We start from the raw sequence: 13244 nt of genomic DNA on the forward strand, positions 1-13244 counted from the left end.
ATTCAAATTAAAACTACATTGAGATATCACCTTACACCAGTTAGAATGGCCAAAATTAGCAAGACAGGAAACAACATGTGTTGGAGGGGATGTGGAGAAAGGGGAACCCTCTTACACTGTTGGTGGGAATGCAAGTTGGTGCAGCCTCTGGAGAACAGTGTGGAGATTCCTCAAGAAATTAAAAATAGAACTTCCCTAATGACCCTGCTATTGCACTCCTGGGTATTTACCCCAGAGATACAGATGTCGTGAAAAGAAGGGCCATCTATACCCCAAATGATTATAGCAGCAATGGCCACAGTCGCCAAACTGTGGAAAGAACCAAGATGCCCTTCAATGGAGGAATGGATAAGGACGATGTGGTCCATATACACTATGGAGTATTATGTCTCCATCAGAAAGGATGAATACCCAACTTTTGTAGCAACATGGACGGGACTAGAAGAGATTATGCTGAGTGAAATAAGTCAAGCAGAGAGAGTCAATTATCATATGGTTTCACTTATTTGTGGAGCACAACAAATAGCATGGAGGTCATGGGGAGATAGAGAGGAGAAGGGAGTTGGGGTAAATTGGAAGGTGAGGTGAACCATGAGAGACTATGGACTCTGAAAAACAATCTGAGGGTTTTGAAGGGGCGGGGGGTGGGAGGTTGGGGTACCAGGTGGTGGGTAGTATAGAGGGCACAGATTGCATGGAGCACTGGGTGTGGTGCAAAAATAATGAATACTGTTATGCTGAAAATAAAAAATAAGTTAAAAAATTTTACTTTTGCTATGTCTAATAAGAATTCTTCTTCTTCTTCTTCTTTTTTATTTTTTGGCTAAAATTTGACACAGTATTTGCTGGTAGTTTTTGGGTTGCTGTTTAATAACAGTTTTTCCATGACCTATGCTCAGTTTTGGATACAGAAAAAACACTTCAGTGTAGTTTTCTCCAAAGTTGAGAGACTTTTTTTCCCCTTCTCTGTTTATTCATGTTGTCCTACTAACTCACCCATAAATACTAAGGGATTTACGATGTAATTTGCGTTTTTGAAATCATATTACATGTGTTATACACATTGATTTAAAATAATTAATCTTGGGGCGCCTGGGTGGCTCAGTGGGTTAAGCCACTGCCTTCGACTCAGGTCATGATCTCAGGGTCCTGGGATCGAGCCCCACATTGAGAGCTCAGTGGGGAGCCTGTTTCCCCCTCTGCCTGCCTCTCTGCCTACTTGTGATCTCTCTCTCTCTGTCAAACAAAACAAAACAAAACAAAAACAAAAAAAAATTAATCTTAATGACATACAAAGGTAAATAGATTTAAAAAACTTATCTGCTATTTTGGATCTTCTGAGTCTTAACCTATATCCCACTATTTGGACAACTTAGAGTTGATTTGAAGTCATTTCTTTATGCCTGAAAATTGATATTTTATTTTTTTCTTCTATAAAATCAGGATAAAGAATGACATTATGTAAATTAGGGTCTTTGGGTCTTTCAGATAGTCTTAAAACAATCACAGTGATGATTCCTAATTATATATTTCTCATCAGAAATCAAAAAAATTATTTGGGGTTTTGGGATTCATGAAACGAAATTAAGAAAATGAAATAGTATGATTGTCTGTTTTGTGTGTGTTGAGTTTGAGGAGTTCTCTATAGATCCTGGATATCAACCTTTTGTCTGTACTGTCATTTGCAAATATCTTCTCCCATTCCGTGGGTTGCCTCTTTGTTTTCTTGACTGTTTCCTTTGCTGTGCAGAAGCTTTTGATTTTGATGAAGTCCCAAAAGTTCGTCTTCGCTTTTGTTTCCTTTGCCTTTGGAGACATATCTTGAAAGAAGTTGCTGTGGCTGATATGGAAGAGATTACTGCCTATGTTCTCCTCTAAGATTCTGATGGATTCCTGTCTCACGTTGAGGTCTCTCCCAGTTTTCCCAGCACCATTTATTGAAGAGACTGTCTTTTTTCCACTGTATATTTTTTCCTGTTTTGTCGAAGATTATTTGACCATAGAGTTGAGGGTCCATATCTGGGCTTTCTACTCTGTTCCACTGGTCTGTGTGTCTGTACATTGACTTTGTATCCTGCCATGTTGCTGAATTGTTGTATGAGAAGACATGAACAGACACTTCTCCAATGAAGACATACAAATGGCTATCAGACACATGAAAAGAATGTTCATCATCACTAGACATCAGGGAGATTCAAATAACAAATAGCATGGAGGACATGGGGAGTTAGAGAGGAGAAGGGAGTTGGGGGAAATTGGAAGGGGAGTTGAATCATGAGAGACTATGGACTCTGAAAAACAATCTGAGGGGTTTGAAGTGGCGGGGGGTGGGAGGTTGGGGTACCATGTGATGGGTATTATAGAAGGCACGGATTGCATGGAGCACTGGGTGTGGTGAAAAGATAATGAATACTGTTATGCTGAAAATAAATAAATTTAATTAAAAAAAACCCAACACATTGAGAGTCCACCTTACACCAGTTAGAATGGCCAAAATTAGCAAAACAGGAAACAACATGTGTTGGAGGGGATGTGGAGAAAGGGGAACCCTCTTCCACTGTTGGTGGGAATGCAAGTTGGTGCAGCCTCTTTGGAGAACAGTATGGAGATTCCTCAAGAAATTAAAAATAGAACTTCCCTATGACCCTGCAATTGCACTCCTGGGTATTTACCCCAGAGATACAGATGTAGTGAAAAGAAGGGCCATCTGTTCCCCAATGTTTATAGCAGCAATGGCCACGGTCGCCAAACTGTGGAAAGAACCAAGATGCCCTTCAATGGATGAATGGATAAGGAAGATGTGGTCCATATACACTATGGAGTATTATGTCTCCATCAGAAAGGATGAATACCCAACTTTTGTAGCAACATGGACGGGACTAGAAGAGATTATGCTGAGTGAAATAAGTCAAGCAGAGAGAGTCAATTATCATATGGTTTCACTTATTTGTGGAGCATAACAAATAACATGGAGGACAAGGGGAGTTATAGAGGAGAAGGAAGTTGAGGGAAATTGGAAGGGGAGTTGAACCATGAGAGACTATGGATTTTGAAAAACAATCTGAGGGTTTTGAGGGGGCAGAGGGTGGGAGGTAGGGGGAACCAGGTGGTGGGTATTGGAGAGGGTACAGATTGCATGGAGCATTGGGTGTGGTGCAAAAACAATGAATACTGTTACACTGAAAATAAATTTTAAAAAATTAAGTAACAAAAAAAAAGAAAAAAAAATGAAATTATCTTGGTGACTCTGGGCAAGTTTTTCATCTTAAAACCTGGAGGGAGAATTAAGTTAGTGAGATGGAAAATATAGTGGGAGGGATGACTAGTTCATGTCCTTTCTACACATGAGAGGACTGTGTGTCAACTTGGTTTATGTAAGTGCAGGAAGACAGACACACCAATTTCTCACCTGGGAAGTTGCATAATCAGTAGCTACCGATAGGTTCTTGTCTCCTATAAATGATTAGAAAATTATCAGGTCTGTTTTTTAGTACTTTATCCCCTAAACCTCCTTGTAATTTTTGCAAATTCCCTTCTGTGTTTCCCCATTCACTTAGGAGGGGAAATTGCTTGATACATTCCATAACTCCCAGTGACCTTTTTCAGGCTACAAGTATTAACTGGGGCTTAGAAAAAGAAACCAGGTGGAACTACATCTCTTTCCAAATTCTAGAAGTTTTTATCTGGCTAAACGGAAAGAATGCCAACATGTAATTTCTAAGTTGGCTTTATCCCAAGAACATTTTTCCTGCCATAAATACTTTAACCTTTCCACACCCATCTAGGAAGCTCAAAAACTACACATCTTCTCTGGGGCACATCTTTTGGAATCATTGTTCAGAGAGTAGGCAAAGGGTGAAGGCTCATAAATTTAGATTAGCCTTTTAAAGCAGTTGCTGTCAGCCTCTCAGGCAGAGATTACTCACCATTTTCTGGAGATTTTAGTGCTTCCTTCTGCTGCCTGCTGTGCAATATTTACTTTCTGTCATGGTGGGAGAGATGGAAATGTGGGCTATGATCTGTAAGTGTCTCCTTGGCTTTCCAGTGAAAATCCCATGCGTGGTTATCTGTAAAACCCACATAATCTGTGGAAGGTGGAAGAGTTTTGGCAATCTCTGTTCTCATATATTTAGAGTTAATTTTTTAAACAGTTTTCCCCCTCTTCTTTTGAATTTCTGGATTTTCTGTTTATTATTTATTCTTAATTGCCCACATTTATTGATCTGGGAGAGAGAGGGAAAGCTAGACTTTGAAAGTTTGGAAACTGGTGAAATCCTCTTGGTCAAGCTCACAAATAAAATTCCAGGGGTGGGAAGCTCCATTGGCATTGCACAATTGGAAAAATACTGCAGCTCTGGAGGAAAATCCTCAATTTCTGGTACACAAGGTGACAGAAGACAATGAGGGCAAATGAAGACAAAGACTACTGGAAGTCTTTGGTTGGCCCTTAGTGGCTCATTAATCCCATCCAAGAGTTTAGACAAGTCATTTTCAAAGTGGTGTACAAATTAGGAACAGTAGAGTTGAGGATAAGTAACAACTTGTAATTATTTTATTTCTTTAGCTCTCTGTATATAGGGCTGAGGAAATAAGAGAATTTGGGGGATGGTAAATATTATGTTCTCATTTTCAAGATTGTACAAGATATGAAAATTAGCATGTCATGATGGCAGCTATATTTATCATTTATACTTCATAATGTATATAAATATTGAATTACTATGATATACTCCTGAAACTAATATATTATTGTCAACTACACATCAATGAAAATATCAGCATGTCAACAGCATTAGCACAAAAGAGTAATTGGAGGCATTCTGTAATGGTGAAGAAAATGCTATAGTAAATGGGAAGCTATTTTTTCCCAATAACTCTAAAGAGAAAATGTAACACTTCCTTGTCAAAACTCACTTTTCCTACTACACATTTTATGTTTCTGGTTGCAAACCTCATTTCTGTATGAACCTGTGATTTCTGTAGACCAGATACATCTGAAATTCAATGTATTTCCCTGTGAGTTGGAGTTAGTTACACTGCTTTTGTGGGCACTTGAATATACCAGCACACACATGCAGTTCCTAGAGCCTGCCTTCCATCTTCCATTTTTCACGGGCACGAGGCTCAACAACTGGCAACTCTGATTTCAAAGCAAGAGGCTTTTTTGAGATAAGATTGATCCTCCATTTAAAAAAAAAAGGGCAATAAGCCACGTTTCCTATGCCCCATTCTGCTCTGCTGGCTCCAAATGCACTCCTGTCCAAGGCCAAAATGGCCACCATTCAGCAGTTGGTAAGAAGATGGTGCTTAGTGGAGAGCAAAGGCTTTGAAGGAAGTAGGAATGGGAATGGCTCTGCAAAAACTGGGTGCCATGGTCAAACCAGATTGTGTCATCTCTTTTGATGTCAAACAACTCACCATAAACACTAGAGCACTTTTAAAATAGCATCCTTTTCATGTAATCTGGAAGGGAAATTTGAAGAAACTACTGCTGATGGCAGAAAAACTCAGATTGTCTGCAACTTTACAAATGGTGCATTGGTTCAATATCAGGAATGGAAGGGGAAGGAAAGCACAATAATATGAAAATTGGAAAATGGGAAATTAGTAGTGGAATGTGTCATGAACAATGTCACCTATACTCGGATCTAAGAACAAGCAGAGTGAAAATTCCATCATCCTTTTGGACAGGAATTTGTTGTGAGGATGAATGAGCTCAGTTCAGTGAGCAAATCTCTATACTGCTTTTTCCCCTTTACTATGTCCAATTACTTTTATAACAAACATTTTACATGCAACTATTTTGAAGTGTTAATTTAATTAGGATCATCCTATTGGTTAGGAAATAAATGTGTTTGTGCTAAAAAAGAAAAGAAAAAAGAAAAAAAAGCCTCTTGAAGTCTTATCATCCTTCAAGATCCAGTCCATTCATTAGTGCAGTTAAAAGCAGTTCACTTAACCTTGATACTAAGGTTTGTAGAGGAGTTTGTGCCAGATTGGGTTTGTCTTAGTCTCCAGACTCAGAGCATTAATGGCTCCCTCAGTTGAAGTGACTACTTAGTTCAACTTTGGCCATGTGTTGAGGGGTGTGTATGTGTATGTGTGTGTGTGTGTGTGTGTGTGTGTGCGCGCGTCCGTGTGTATGCCTCTGTGTGTGTGCATATTTATTTGCATACTTATGTGTGTGTATTGTGTGTGTGTACATGCATTGCACATCACTAGAAATAGTTAAAACTGTTCCAAGCTGTCTCTCCATAAGCCAGGAACACTACACAAAAGTGTAGCCTCTTTTGAGGAATATTGCTGATTGCCTTTCTGAGTACATACAAGCTTAAATCTGCAAGGAATCTGTGCTTGCCTGTGGTTGTGGGCTTGGGCTCCAGAGCCGGACTGCCTGGAATCAAATACCTTCTCCACAACTGACTTGTGATATGTCCTGGGGGAAATGGCTTAACCACTCACTTCCTCACTTCTCCCAGCTGTAAGAGGGTTATTGTGAGGACTAATTGAAAGAATCAATTAATAATTATAAAGTACCTGGAACAGTGTGCTGCACATAGTAAGTGCTCAACAGTATAAGCTGACAGTATTATTTTTACTGAGAAATATCAGGAAGTTGATGTGGGCAGCCAGCCATTAAGAGTTAAAGCTGAAACTGGACAAGTGTAACTAAGGGAAATGTCATATATTCCAGTAGGCAGGAACCATCATGAGATGTGACCAGGTAATAGAAAATGCCAACATTATGGAACTTCCCTAAGGTCAAAGGAAAAAAGAAGGAAGAAGAGATGAGGACTTTAAAAAAATTAAAAAAAAATTTTTTTTTTTTTAGAGACAGAGTGTGTGTGGGGGATGGGGAGGCAGAGGAACAGGGAGAATGAGAATCTCAAGCAGACTCCCTGCTGAGATTAGAGCCAGAGGTGGGGCTCCATCCCAGGACCCTGAGATCATGACTTGAACCAAAAGCAAGAGTTGGACACTTAACTGACTGAGCCACACTCATGCCCTCTGAGATAAAGATTTTTTTTTTTTTAACAAGATGAAGCTGAGGGGCACCTGGGTTGCTTAGTCAGTTAAGTGCCCATCTCTTGATTTTGGTTCAGGTCATGATCCCAGGACTCAAGCCCCACATCAGGCTTCCTGCTCAGTGGGGAGTCTGCTTTCTCTCTCTCTCTCCCCTTTCTCTCTCCAGTGCTCATTCTCCCTCTCTCTCTCTCAAATAAATAAATAAAATACATAAAACAACAACAACAACAAAATTAAGCTGCAGTGGGCTGAAGAACTTGCCTTTTCTGTAGTGGATGGAGTTTGTTATTTAAGCTGTTTTATTTCAAGTGTCAGCTAGTATATAAATAAACCAGGTGGCTGACTATAAGAATATAGAGATGACTTGTGGAACCCAAAGACAGGGACCCAGATGGGCCTCAGGAAAGACTGGTGCAAAAAATATGAAAAGCTCTCCATTTCTTGCTTACTTCTGTGCTTTTATTCAGGAGTCTTACACTGCAGAACTTACTCCGTTCCTCAGTTGACTTGATGGATGGAAGGTTCACCATCAGCTTCCAAGTCCATGTGTTACTATTCTGCCATATGCTGACTCTCACTCTCATACTTCAGGCTCAGGTATGCTTCAAGGGCAAAAGGAGTGGGAGTCACATGATATCAACACGGTGATGATGAAGCAACCTCACGTCTTGGAGATGTGCTTCGCAGAAGGGCCACCATGCTATACACCTCTGGGGAGCATCTTTCACTTGGTCCACAGTGGTGGCCTGAATGGTAATACCCTCTTCTTTATTTGGTATTAATAAATCCATATACCACAACTATTAACCATATAAATTATATCATGTCCACATTTTGAGGTGATACCATTTGATTAAGTAAGGTCAGTTCTGTAGAAGATCAACTTCATTGCCATGCCAGTATGTCTTTGTCTTTTCATCACTTTCCTAGAAACCTGTCTTTTAAAAAATGTAACAGATACATTTTTCAGCTGTAGAAGTTATCTGATGGTGGACTCTGTGAGTGTCTCCACCTTACCTGTGACATGAGGTGGGGGGAGTTTAGGCACTCACTTCTAGTCCAGGGGCCTTGCTGTGTCTTAGAACCTGATATTACAGTTTTCTCAGCTTATTGCCACTTGGGGACTTCAGTTTTCAATTGAATGAGGTTTTTGGTGGCCTGGCTCTGTAAATCATGATCACTATGGCAACAAGAGGACTATTTTTCTATTTTTCTGGGTGATTGCTTCTTCTATAAATGGACAAGGTCATATATGGTCTCCTACAATTTTGGAATATGTATTACAAGGAAAAAGTAAGATGCTTTAAAAAACATAAGCTTTCATCACCTCCCCTTTCAGGTGGGGATTGAATCATGCAGGCCAGTGGTCTGCTTGAGTAAATATGATAACATCTGCTTTCCTTCTCCACATTAGCATGTCTTACTGAATGTGCTAAGACTATATAAGTTGTAATTATTAAAATTTAATGCTCAGATTGAACACTTTATTTTATTTCTAAGATAATAGAAGAAAAATTTAACAGCATTCAGAGATCACCAATGGAGAGGTGCTTAGGTGGCTCAGTCAGTTAAGCAATTGTCTTCAGTTCAGGTCATGATCCCAGAGTCCTGGGGTCCAGCCCCATGTTGGGCTCCCTGCTCAATGCGGAGCCTGCTTCTCCCTCTCCTCTGCTGCTGCCCCTGCTTGTGCTCTCTCTCTCCCTTAAAAAAGTAAATAAATAAAAATCTTAAAAAATAAACAATGGATCCACAAGAATTGTGAAATTTTGTGTGTTCAGCGAGATAGGAAACAGCATTAAAGTAGTGGTTCTACTAACTTTCACATGTCTTTTTGGATTCCTTTGTATTACCATTGTCATCACACCTGATGATCAGTGCAGTGAACAGTGAACAATAAGTGTTTAAAGTATTTGTTGATTAGTTGACTGTTAACCAGCTTCTGTCAGTACTTTTTGTTATGTTACATTGCCTCTAAATCTCCATGGTCTTGCTCCTTTTTGGTGAGCCATCGAGGACTCATCCAGATACAAAGAGACAAGGTTTGAGTCTGAAGCAGCAAAAGGAGAGAAAGGATGTGAGGCTGGAGGAAAAAAGGGTCAACTTCTACCATTTGCTTTCTCTGGGCTTCCAAATTTCCATGCCATGAGCATGATACAGTAATGTATCTCTCTTAAGGGCCTTTCCAAATCTCACTTCCAAAAGTCTTTTTTAAAAAATATTTTATTTATTTATTTATTTGAGAAACAGTGAGAGAAAGAGAGCACAGAGGGAGAGTGAGAGGGAAAAAGTCTCCTCACTGAACAGAGAGCCTGATGTGGGACTCCATCCTAGCATCCTGAGATCACAACCTGAGCAGAAGGCAGATGCTTAACCAACAGAGCCACCCAGGAGCCCAAGGAGTCAAACATTTCTGCCAATAGTGAAGCCAGAGCATATTAGATATGCAGGCGCTCACGATGAGTTATTTCTACAAGCCTTTTTAAACTTCTTTCCTGCCTCTATTTTATGTCTGAAATGTTTTTCTTTCTCTTTTTGCCTCCCCCTTTGATTTATATTATCTAATGCCTCCTTTTAGGTCATCTTAAATCTTATCTGGAACAAGACAAGAAATAATTTAAAAATTCTATAAAAGTGATCACAGCTGAATGATCACCTAATCTCTCTGTACTTGGACATCCTCTTCTCCTTTCTGTTTCTGAAACTAATTTTATTTGGATAATCACATGCTACTGCCTCTGTGGATATTTATAGACCTCAAAAAAAGATGTATGGTTTTATGAATGCTCTTTCTGATCTCTTGGAGGAAAAAAAAGATATTTGATTTCAGAAAAAGCTTGTTTCATTAAGAATATTTCTCTTTGAAATATATATTATTTTAAAATACCTTGCTCTAAACATAAAATTTCTTCAGTTTCATCAATGTACAGAAACTGCTGTACATTTCCTTTCCTTGTTTATTTTTTATTTGTAAGTTTTAAAAGTTTCTATTTGCAAAGCAGTTGCTAGAGTAATTAGAAAGCAGTGAACACATTTGATGGTCTAAGTGGTTTTGGAATGATTTTTTTTCCCCATGAGCCTTTTTAAAATGTAAACTTCAAGTAGCACCGATCCTGAGTGTCAGCCAATGTAACTGATGGGCTCTAATGTTTTTACTGCCGTCAGGAAGCAGTTAGCTTAGTTGGAGGAAGAGCATTTTCTGGATGAAGAAGTTAGCTGGGCAATTAGCAGTCTTTCAGGAATGAAAATAAATTGTTATCCACAGCTAACTGGTTCTGGCTCTGAGCTTTGACTCAGTTCCATAGTCCAAAAAGCATGAACATTGCCCTTGACACAGGAGAAAGAACAGCCAGCCGAGGGAAAAGGGAGGAGGATAGGATGCAGATGAACTCCTTGAGAGTCTGGATCCAGATCTTAATCAGGTAAACCAGAAATTAGAAAAGATCTGCTCAGAAGCAATAATTTTGTGAGTTACTGTTATATATTTGAGAAAAATAAAATAATGTACTGATGCTTTAGAAGGAGAGGAAATCTCTTGGAGAAATAAGTAGCAACTCTCAGAAATTGACCCAAGCCAAGGGTCTCCAACCAGAGCCTTGGTGATCCTGAGAAAGTGCCAACCATAAATCTGGAGGACCTTCAGATGTTGACTTTCAGGGCCTGGTGTGTGGTGAGTGAGACACTTGAGAGCAAAACTTAAGGAGAGTGCCAAAAAATGCTGTCATCAAGATAAATCCCATTTTAATGTAATACGAAAAAACTAAAATCAATACACAGGAATAGGAGAGTGGGTGTTCCAGTAGTGATGTATGTGGTTGGATGAATTGGTTGGGCTCCTGCAGTGAGCTGGCAGCTCATTGACCCAGCCCTCAGAACCCTGACTTGAGCCTGCAGATAGGTGGGAAGAAACTCCTCATATGACTCAAGTTAATTTCTTTTGCCTTCTTGGTGGGGTGGGGACTTAAAACAGAAATTAAATGCATTTATTGAAAAAGAGATTTGTGTAATGTTTCTCACACATTATAGTTAATGAACTAAGGTTCAGACTCATTAGGTTGTACAATCAAATTTTACCAATATAGAGTTTAACATAATTATCTCTGAATATGTTTTATAGAAAAGCAGGACTTTTTGGGTCTTATGCACTGCTGTTTCCTCTTGCATACAGTACCTGCTTAATCAATGATTAAATGAATGACTCTACATAAGATGGTGGTTTAGACTATTCTACATAGTGTAAGAGACAGGAAGATTCTGGTTTCCACTTTTAAGAATTAAATAATGTCTAATCTTAATGCACATCTTTATACGTGTGCATACAATAATAATGATGAGGATAATAACAGTGTTTGCTATAATTTTTTCAATGAGACCAGTTGCTATGGACTGAGTATTTGTATCCACTCCTTCCCACCCCTTAAGTCATATGTTGGAGCTCCAGTGTGATGGTATTTGGAGGTGGGGCTTTAAGGGGTGATGGGGTCATGAAGGTGGAACCCCCATTATGGGGTTCACATCCTTAGAAGAAGAGGGAGAGAGCTAGCCCTTTCTCTCTCTCTCTCTCTCTGTCTTGGACATCTGAGGACACAGAGAGAAGGAATCACATACAATAACCAGGAAACGGGCCCTCACTAGACACGGGATCTGCTAGTGCCGTAATCTTAGATTTCCCAGTTTCCTGCACTGCGGTTAATAAAAAAAAGTGTTGTTCAAGCTATCCAGTCTATACTCTTCTGTTATAGCAGAAAATTATGAAGTGCTCCACATTAGTACGAGGTCTACAACATATTAATATTACCAAACTGGGCTCCAAGTTTTATCAATACTAGGTCCTTCAGTAAGCTTGCCAACATCTGGAGAAAACTTGAGCTCCAGGGGGAAGTGGATGCATCTTTGGGAACGCTGTGGCAACTGGGCAAAGGTGGAGATAGTGTCAGCGTGCTTGAAAATAGGTGATGCGAGAGGGGAAGAGTAAGTTGGGCTGGGAAGTAACAAATGTGATTAGAAAGACTTTGTTATTGCTGCCAGGTTAGGCTAAGCTAAACACCCTGGAACATGGCCACAGTTCTGGAAGGTGTCAGTCAATGCAAAAAAAATAAGGGATGTTGCTCACACTTGCTATTTTTTTTTTTTTAATGTCCACACAGGGGTCCTGCTGACCACATTTCCTCAGTTTATGGACTGAGACGCCCATGGCTCATCTCAGTTACCAGATTCCATTGTCTGGAGATTCATGAGGAGTTTGAAGCACACAGTCACTGACTGCATTTTGAAACAATGACTCAGTGGAACCTGAAATTTTATATGTTATTGTGAAAGGAGATAAGATCATTTACCTGCCTGGTGGTAATTGGGGAGCATTAATGAGATAAGTCCTTTGGAGGAAAGATTGTTATAGAAATACAAATCAGGGCTGGGATAATTACTCTTTCTCTCAATTGCCTCACTGGTTAAACAGTAACCAGTAGATCAGTGTGACACTATGACTTATCTACAGCAATTTCATAATCTTGTTGTGGTTCATTTTACATAGTCATAGCACAATATCAAAACCAGGAACATGACATTGGTAAAATGTATGTGTGCAGTTTTATGTTATTTTATTACATGAGCAGATTTGTGTAACTACCACCATGATTAAGATACAGAACTATTCTATCCACAATGATCTCCCTCGTACTAATCTTTTATAATTATACTTACCTCTTTCTCTCACAGTATTTGTCCCTAACAACCACTAATCTGTTTTCCATCTCTATTTTTGTTTTGGGAATATTATATAAATGGAATTATACCTTATGTGACCTTTTGGGTCGGCTTTTTTCTTTTTAATTTATTTTTTATTTATTTCAGCATAACAGTATTCATTATTTTTGCACCACACCCAGTGCTCCATGCAATCCGTGCCCTCTATAATACCCACCACCTGGTACCCCGACCTCCAACACCCCCCAAAACCCTCAGATTGTTTTTCAGAGTCCATAGTCTCTCATGGTTTTTGTTTTTGTTTTTTATTTCTTTTTTTTCTTAATTTTTAATTTTTTATAAACATATAATATATTTTTATCCCCAGGGGTACAGGTCTGTGAATCGCCAGGTTTACACACTTCACAGCACTCACCAAAGCACATACCCTCCCCAATGTCCATAACCCCACCCCCCTTCTCCAAACTCCTCTCCCCCTAGCAACCCTCAGTTTGTTTTGTGAGATTAACAGTCAC

General features: G+C 39.4%; 1 pseudogene; it reads left to right on the forward strand.

Annotated features, from left to right (window-relative positions):
• Window positions 1-5271: 5271 nt before the first annotated feature.
• LOC122903967 lies at window positions 5272-5667 on the forward strand (annotated as a pseudogene).
• Window positions 5668-13244: the final 7577 nt, after the last annotated feature.

The sequence above is a fragment of the Neovison vison genome, chromosome 4 (assembly GCF_020171115.1).
Source record: "Neovison vison isolate M4711 chromosome 4, ASM_NN_V1, whole genome shotgun sequence".
Taxonomy (NCBI): Eukaryota; Metazoa; Chordata; class Mammalia; order Carnivora; family Mustelidae; genus Neogale; species Neogale vison.